We start from the raw sequence: 7,440 nt of genomic DNA, 5'->3' as shown, positions 1-7,440 counted from the left end.
ACAAGGACAAGTGCAGAGTTCTGCACTTAGGAAGGAAGGAAGGAAATCCCATGCACTGCTATAGACAGGGGACCGACTGGCTAAGCAGCAGTTCTGCAGAAAAGGACCTGGGGATTACAGTGGATGAGAAGCTGGATATGAGTCAGCAGTGTGCCCTTGTTGCCAAGAAGGCCAATGGTATATGGGGCTGTATTAGTAGGAGCATTGCCAGCAGATGGAGGGAAGTGGTTATTCCCCTCCATTTGGCACTGGTGAGGCCACACCTGGAGTGTTGGGTCCAGTTTTGGTCCCCCCCACTACAGAACAGATGTGGACAAATTGGAGGGAGTCCAGCGGAGGGCAACGGAAATTATTAAGGAGCTGGGGCACATGACTTATGAGGAGAGGCTGAGGGAACTGGGGTTATTTAGTCTGCAGAAGAGAAGAGTGAGGGGGAATTTGATAGCAGCCTTTAACTACCTGAAAGGGGGTTCCAAAGAGGATGGAGCTAGGCTGTTCAAAGTGGTGGCAGATGACAGAACAAGAAGCAATGGTCTCAAGTTGCAGTGGGGGAGGTCTAGGTTGGATATTAGGAAACACTATTTCATTAGGAGGGTGGTGAAACACTGGAATGGGTTACCTAGGGAGATGGTGGAAACTCCATCCTTAGAGGTTTTTAAGGCCCGGCTTGACAGAGCCTTGGCTTGGATGATTTAGTTGGTGTTGGTCTTGCTTTGAGCAGGGGGTTGGACTAGATGACCTCCTGAGGTCCCTTCCAACCCTGATATTCTATGATTCTAAGCTGGTCCCTGGTATCAAAAAGGTTGAAAAATACTGATTTATGTAATCAATCTGGCCCGTCCGCCTTACTTCCAGCTATCTAGAAAACCTCCCACAGTCCGTTGGCCCATGTTCCTTTCTGTGCATGCCCTCTGTACACTGATACAAACGCAGATAAATAGCATGGAAGGTGTGAGGGGAGACACATTTGTGATGGCAAGAAAGCTGCTGCACGGAGACAAACTGAATCCTGAAGAAGAGGTCTATGTACGCTTGAAAGCTTGTGTGTCTCACTGTCAGAAGTTGGTCCTCCCCTACCTTGTCCCTTCTGTGTAACTGTTAAGTGATTAAGGTGACTCATGCCTGTCTCTGGGTCATAGTATGGACTAGGAGGGAACATTTTCAAAAAGTGCTGTGACTTAGGCCCTCACTATGTTCAGTGAGTGTTGGGCTCTTAAGCACCTGCCAACCTCTGCACTTTACAGGGCCAAGTGCACTTTAGTGCAAATTGCATCCTTAACTCCAGACATGTTTGTTTGAGTTTGATATTTTTCTTAATCCAGCAGAGATGGCCTTTGTGGGATTCATACAGGGTTCATGCGCTTGGCAACATTCAGGGCACACCCGGAGTGTTGTGCAGGAGCTGTGCACACACAGCTCCTCTCAAGGGCATGAACCTTGGAATGTCGCCCAGATGACATGAACCGTGGGAAGCCTCCCAGGACTGGGCTCAAGGCCCGAGAGCAAGGAATGCGGTAGATAGAAATTGGTAAATAAGAATGTTAAACAAAGCCAGTGTATTCCTTGTATCTGTTGGAGAATGTAATGTGCGGGGGGAGAGAAAGAATAAAGGGGAAGGTGGAAAGCTGACAGGCAGAAGTCCGTTGGCAGACCAGCTCGCTTGCTTGCTAAAAGCTCTGTGCTGTCTTGTATTTGAACCGCCTCAGGCCTTGGAGTATGAAGGTAAATGCAAAAGGATTTACTTCAGAATGCCGTGCTACTGCCAATCCTTAGCATGTCACTACTGTACAACTAGTTAATTTGGTAGCTTCAAGGGTTTTTATAGTAATGTTTATTTCCAGCTCACTGTTCTGCATAAGAATAGTCATTAATATGTACTGGCCACTCTGCACTACTGATTGCGCTTTCCTCATTTTTAATTTAATATTCCACTCACCCAAAATCCGAAGTGAATTTGGTTGGGTACACACAATGAGTGCCAACTTAGCAGTTTAGCATTTTTGTCTCGGCTATTAAAAATTGATGGCTTAACCCCGTTAGAGGGCAGCTCCACTACCTAGTATGCTTCCACTCTTGTTAATTGTGTTGATGATGAACTTAGATCTTGTTTTACAGAATGTTTTCTTTTGTCTTTTTATTCCTTCTCTTCCAGTTGATGCTTTGGATCCAGAGAGGTTAATACAATGTCCCTATGATAACTATCATCGAATCAGGGCCTGTTGGTTTCCCTATCATCTTATAAAGTGCAGGAAGGTAGGATGCATCCGATGAAGTGAGCTGTAGCTCACGAAAGCTTATGCTCAAATAAATTGGTTAGTCTCTAAGGTGCCACAAGTCCTCCTTTTCTTTTTGTGAATACAGACTAACACGGCTGTTACTCTGAAGGTAGGATGGGATGTTAAGGTCTCTAATGCACTTGGGAAATCATATTTTTGTAAATGCTTATGCATGGTGAGCTCGGTATGCTGTGCTGCCTTTTGCTAGGAGGATGCATTCACTTGCTATTAGGCTGGAAGAAGCCGTCTTTATTTCATATTTATATCGCTCATCCATTTACCACTTAGTAAAAGCATCCAGTTCATATTTAGTAATGCACTTCAGATCAGTGCATTTACCCTGAAGAAAGGCGAAACAGGTTCTTCAGAATACCTAGCTCAGTGACGGGATCCTATTCTCTTCCAACAGTTCACTCATGGGACCAGGGCATTTACTTCCCACTTCAGGCCATGGAGCAAATGCAGCCAGTGTTATATGGATGCCTTCTGGCTGGCCAAAGCAGAAGTGATCTGATGTTGCAGTTAATTCTTTACTTTGCAATCAGAGCAGGAGAGCTGCTAAGCCATCTTTTTTTATATTGCTAATAACTCTATTCAGTGTACATCTGTCTGCAAGTCCCTCTTCGCAGTCTTCTATCCTGGGCGAGAATGCTGTATATTTAAGAGGAGAATCTGCTCCTTTCTTTTGTCCTCTCAGTCTAGTATCTTATTTTAAGCTCTCCAGTGCCAGTGTATATTAGTTGTACTGGTATAAGCGCACTTATACCGGTATAACTGCATCCACGTGTAAAGATGATGTCCTGGTCTGATTGTATTGGTTAGGAATCACACCCCTAGCCAACATAGCTCTAGTAATATAAAAGCCATGCAGAGCAAGCCTGAGCAGTGGGTTCGTCCTCTTTGTATTCTTGCTCTTTTCTAAGGGTAAAGGCTCTTCATTCAGTGGGGGCCAGTAGTGCTCTTCTATGTCCACACTAGTTTACCTATCCTGGCAAAATGCTCCCAATATAGACGTGGCCTCAGCTGGAACATTGAGTAACTTCCCTCCTGTTTCAGGAGGGTTAAATTAACTGCAAAGACTTAAGCTCTAGCGCAGGCAGAGACTTACCATAGAATATCAGGGTTGGAGGGGACCTCAGGAGGTCATTTAGTCCAACCCCCTGCTCAAAATAGGACCAATCCCCAACTAAATCATCCCAGCCAGGGCTTTGTCAAGCCTGACCTTAAAAACCTCTAAGGAAGGAGATTCCACCACCTCCCTAGGTAACCCATTCCAGTGCTTCACAACCCTCCTAGTGAAAAAGTTTTTCTTAATATCCAACCTAAACCTCCCCCACTGCAACTTGAGACCATTACTCCTTGTTCTGTCATCAGCTACCACTGAGAACAGTCTAGAGCCATCCTCTTTGGAACCCCCTTTCAGGTCGTTGAAAGCAGCTATCAAATCCCCCCCTCCTTCTTCTCTTCCGCAGACTAAACAATCCCAGTTCCCTCAGCCTCTCCTCATAAGTCACGTGTTGCAGTCCCCTAATCATTCTTGTTGCCCTCCGCTGGACGTTTTCCAATTGTTTCACATCCTTCTTGTAGTGTGGGGCCCAAAAGTGGACACAGTACTCCAGATGAGGCCTCACCAATGTCGAGTAGAGGGGAACGATCACGTCCCTCGATCTGCTGGCAATGCCCCTACTTATACATCCCAAAATGCCATTGGCCTTCTTGGCAACAAGGGCACACTCTTGACTCATATCCAGCTTCTCGTCCATCGTAACCCCTAGGTCCTTTTCTGCAGAACTGCTGCCGAGCCTTTCGGTCCCTATTCTGCAGCGGTGCATGGGATTCTTCCCTCCGAAGTGCAGGACTCTGCACTTGTCCTTGTTGAACCTCATCAGATTTCTTTTGGCACAATCCTCCAACTTGTCTAGGTCCCTCTGTATCCTATCCCTACCCTCCAGCCTATCTACTTCTCCTCCCAGTTTAGTGTCATCTGCAAACTTGCTGAGGGTGCAATCCACGCCATCCTCCAGATCATTAATGAAGATACTGAACAAAACCGGCCCCAGGACCGACCCTTGGGGCACTCCACTTGATACTGGCTGCCAACTAGACATGGAGCCATTGATCACTACCTACTGAGCCCGACAATGTAACCAGCTTTCTATCCACCTTATAGTCCATTCATCCAGCCCATACTTCTTTAACTTGCTGGCAAGAATACTGTGGGAGACCGTGTCAAAAGCTTTGCTAAAGTCAAGGAATAACACGTCCACTGCTTTCCCCTCATCCACAGAGCCAGTTATCTCATCATAGAAGGCAATTAGTTTAGTCAGGCATGACTTGCCCTTGGTGAATCCATGCTGACTGTTCCTGATCACTTTCCTCTTGTAAGCAGAATCGGGATGAGCTCCACCCTGACATCTGGTGGTGAGGTGTGGCAAGTTGTGGAAAAGAACTTCAGGGGCCGATCTCATTTGCATAGGCACACCCAGCCCGCCTAGAATGAGGCCATAGCTGCCCAAATGGTCACTTTGGCTGCTGTGGGATCCCCATTGTCTCTGCTATTGGGGCAGGAAGAATAAATTGTTATTACCCTGATTATGGGAATCAAGGACAATGGAACTGTACTTGGCCTTTTGTTATGATGGAGGGACTCGCCATCAACTAAGTAGCACTCGCTAGGCAAGGGACATGGGTTCCAAAACTCTGTGAAGGGAGAGAGGCTGGGGACAGGTATTAATACTTGGTGGTATGCCCCCCCCCCCCCTTTTGTGAGGGCCTTACATGCTAATTGCACTTCTTCCTCTTTCCACTATAATTTTGATTCCGTTAGGAGTCTAGTTACAGGCTGCTGAGCTGAATTCACTTTGGGCTAATGGTGCACCCACACTGAGGCTCCCCTACTACAAGCTGAAATCATGAAGGAGCTAAACTGACTAAGAGCTGAAATCACTGAGTGTTGTGTTCAGTAGGGGGGGAGCCTGAAGATCTATGGTAGAGCAGCTCGCGGGATGGCGAGCAGAGCGGCTGGGGGAGCAGAGCAGTTTGTTGGATGCCTAGAGGAACTCATGGGGCGGCTGGCAAAGCAGAGCCCCATGGAGAGGTGGGGCCATCAGCTTTGGACCACTTAAGGTGCCCCTTAACCCCAATCTCCACCCAGGTTGGGAGGTAAAACTCTGCAGATAAACTTTTGAACTCTGGGGCTGCCCTGACCAGGGACAGAGACTTTTGGGTTATTGGACTTTTGGGACTTTGGGTGATTTTGGGTTGCTGGACTCAAGAACCAAAGGGAAAGGACATGCCCCAATTTGCTTGGGGCGGGTTTTTTGCTCATGGGTTGTGTTATGAATCCTGTTGGTGGTGTTTCCCCAACATAATGCCACATTGTTTCTCTCTGTTATTAAAAGGCTTTTTGCTACACTCAGACTCTGTGCTTGCGAGAGGGGAAGTATTGCCTCGTGGAGGCGCCCAGCGGGGGTGGTATATATTTGTCCCAAGTCACTGGGTGGGGGCTCGAGCCGGTTTTCCATTGTGTTATTGGAATGGAACCCCTAGATATTGAACCCGGCCCTTGTTGCTGCCAGCTCTGACAGGCAGAAAGGTTACACTTATGTTCTTAAGATACAAAGGCTGACTTTAGAGAACTGGCCTGGAGAGCAGGCCCCCGCTGCCCCAGCGGCAGAGCCCTTGCCCCACCCGCAGAGTTCATTCTCCATATCACAGCGTAGAGACCCACCTTGTGGGACTCAAACAGCTGCACCGATTTGGCTCAAACATTAGAAGAAAACCACTCGCCACCTTCAGGCGAACGCCAGGCGGCAAAGCTCCAGGCCCAAGGTGACAGCATGAAGCAGAGTTCAAATCAGAGTCCTGGTGTTACCGTAACACCGGCATGGCAGTCGGTGGCAGGTTGCCAAAGCTCAGGCTCCAGGCCCTGCCCTCACCCTGTAGCCCCCTTATCGGCCAGGGAGAGGCTACAGATAACGAGGGTGAGGGATCAATAAACAGCAGCCGCCCTCTGTCCCACACAGGCTCACAGACGAGCCCGGGATGCTGTTAACAGCCACCCAAGGGACAAAGGGTGTTGGATCAATGGGCCCCAGATTCCTGCCAGGGCAGCCATCTCCTCTCACCCCAAAGCTCTGGCACAGAAGGAAAGGCTGCCTGGGAGAGCCCCTTGGCAGGGAGCTTTGCTCAGGACGCAAGGGTCCCTCTGCCGCCTCTCATGCAGGGTGCCCACTGAGGCATGGGGCAGAAGCAGTCAGGTTAATCCAGCTCTTGATTGCCTTTGCACTGCAGCAGCAGCCTCTGAAGACTGATCAGCAAGCGAGGCCACGCCCTGATAAGAGGGCTGGACAGACAGATGCTGTGTGGAAAGGCCAAGCAAAGTGCCCGTGGCCTTCCCCACCCCACCAGCCCAGCCTTCCCTGCCCAGCATCTGCCAATCCCAGCCTAGCCTTTGCCCCTCCTAGCCCACCGCCCATGCCCCCCATGTCCCAGCCCCCCAATTTTTCCCACCCAGCACCTGCTTCCCCCAACCCAGCCTCCCGCAACCAACACCCCCTCAACTTCCCACCCAGTGCCTGCCACCCTCCTTCCAGCACCTGCTGCTGCCACCGCCCCACCCCCTTCCCCACAAGCCTTCCCTGCCACCCTCAGCCAGCCTTCCCTCCCCCCGCCCAGTCAGTCTTCCCCACTTGCCACCTCACTCTCTCCAGCCTGCCCTGCCCCACCCAGCATCCCACCCCACAACCCACCCTTTCCCACCCAGTGGCTCAGCTAAGCCTTGCAGCTCCCCTCATTAACAGTGGCAGCTACTTCAGAGGACATCTCTGTGCTGGTTGTTGCTAGCGTACTTTGGAGCTAATAGGCACACAGAGCCCGCTATCTATGCAGCGTCACCAGCTTCAGAGCTCAGAAGTGAGGCCCACAAAATCATGGGATTACAAAACTGATCAGTTTGGGTTCTTTATTCATCCCTCCATGGAGCCGCTGGACCGTGCTCCCCAGCCATGAGCGCTAGACACTGACTTCATTGGCTAGGCAAAAACTGGAATTCTCACAAATTCACATGACTCCAGGAGCTGGGACTTTAAGAAAGCCACCAGTTCTCCTGAGAGTCAGTGACCTTGGCTGTGCTCAGGGGAGGCTCAGCTCTGTTCCCAGGTGC

The sequence above is a fragment of the Natator depressus genome, chromosome 20, assembly GCF_965152275.1.
Source record: "Natator depressus isolate rNatDep1 chromosome 20, rNatDep2.hap1, whole genome shotgun sequence".
NCBI classification, from domain to species: domain Eukaryota; kingdom Metazoa; phylum Chordata; order Testudines; family Cheloniidae; genus Natator; species Natator depressus.
Note: the sequence above shows the minus strand (reverse complement) of the source record.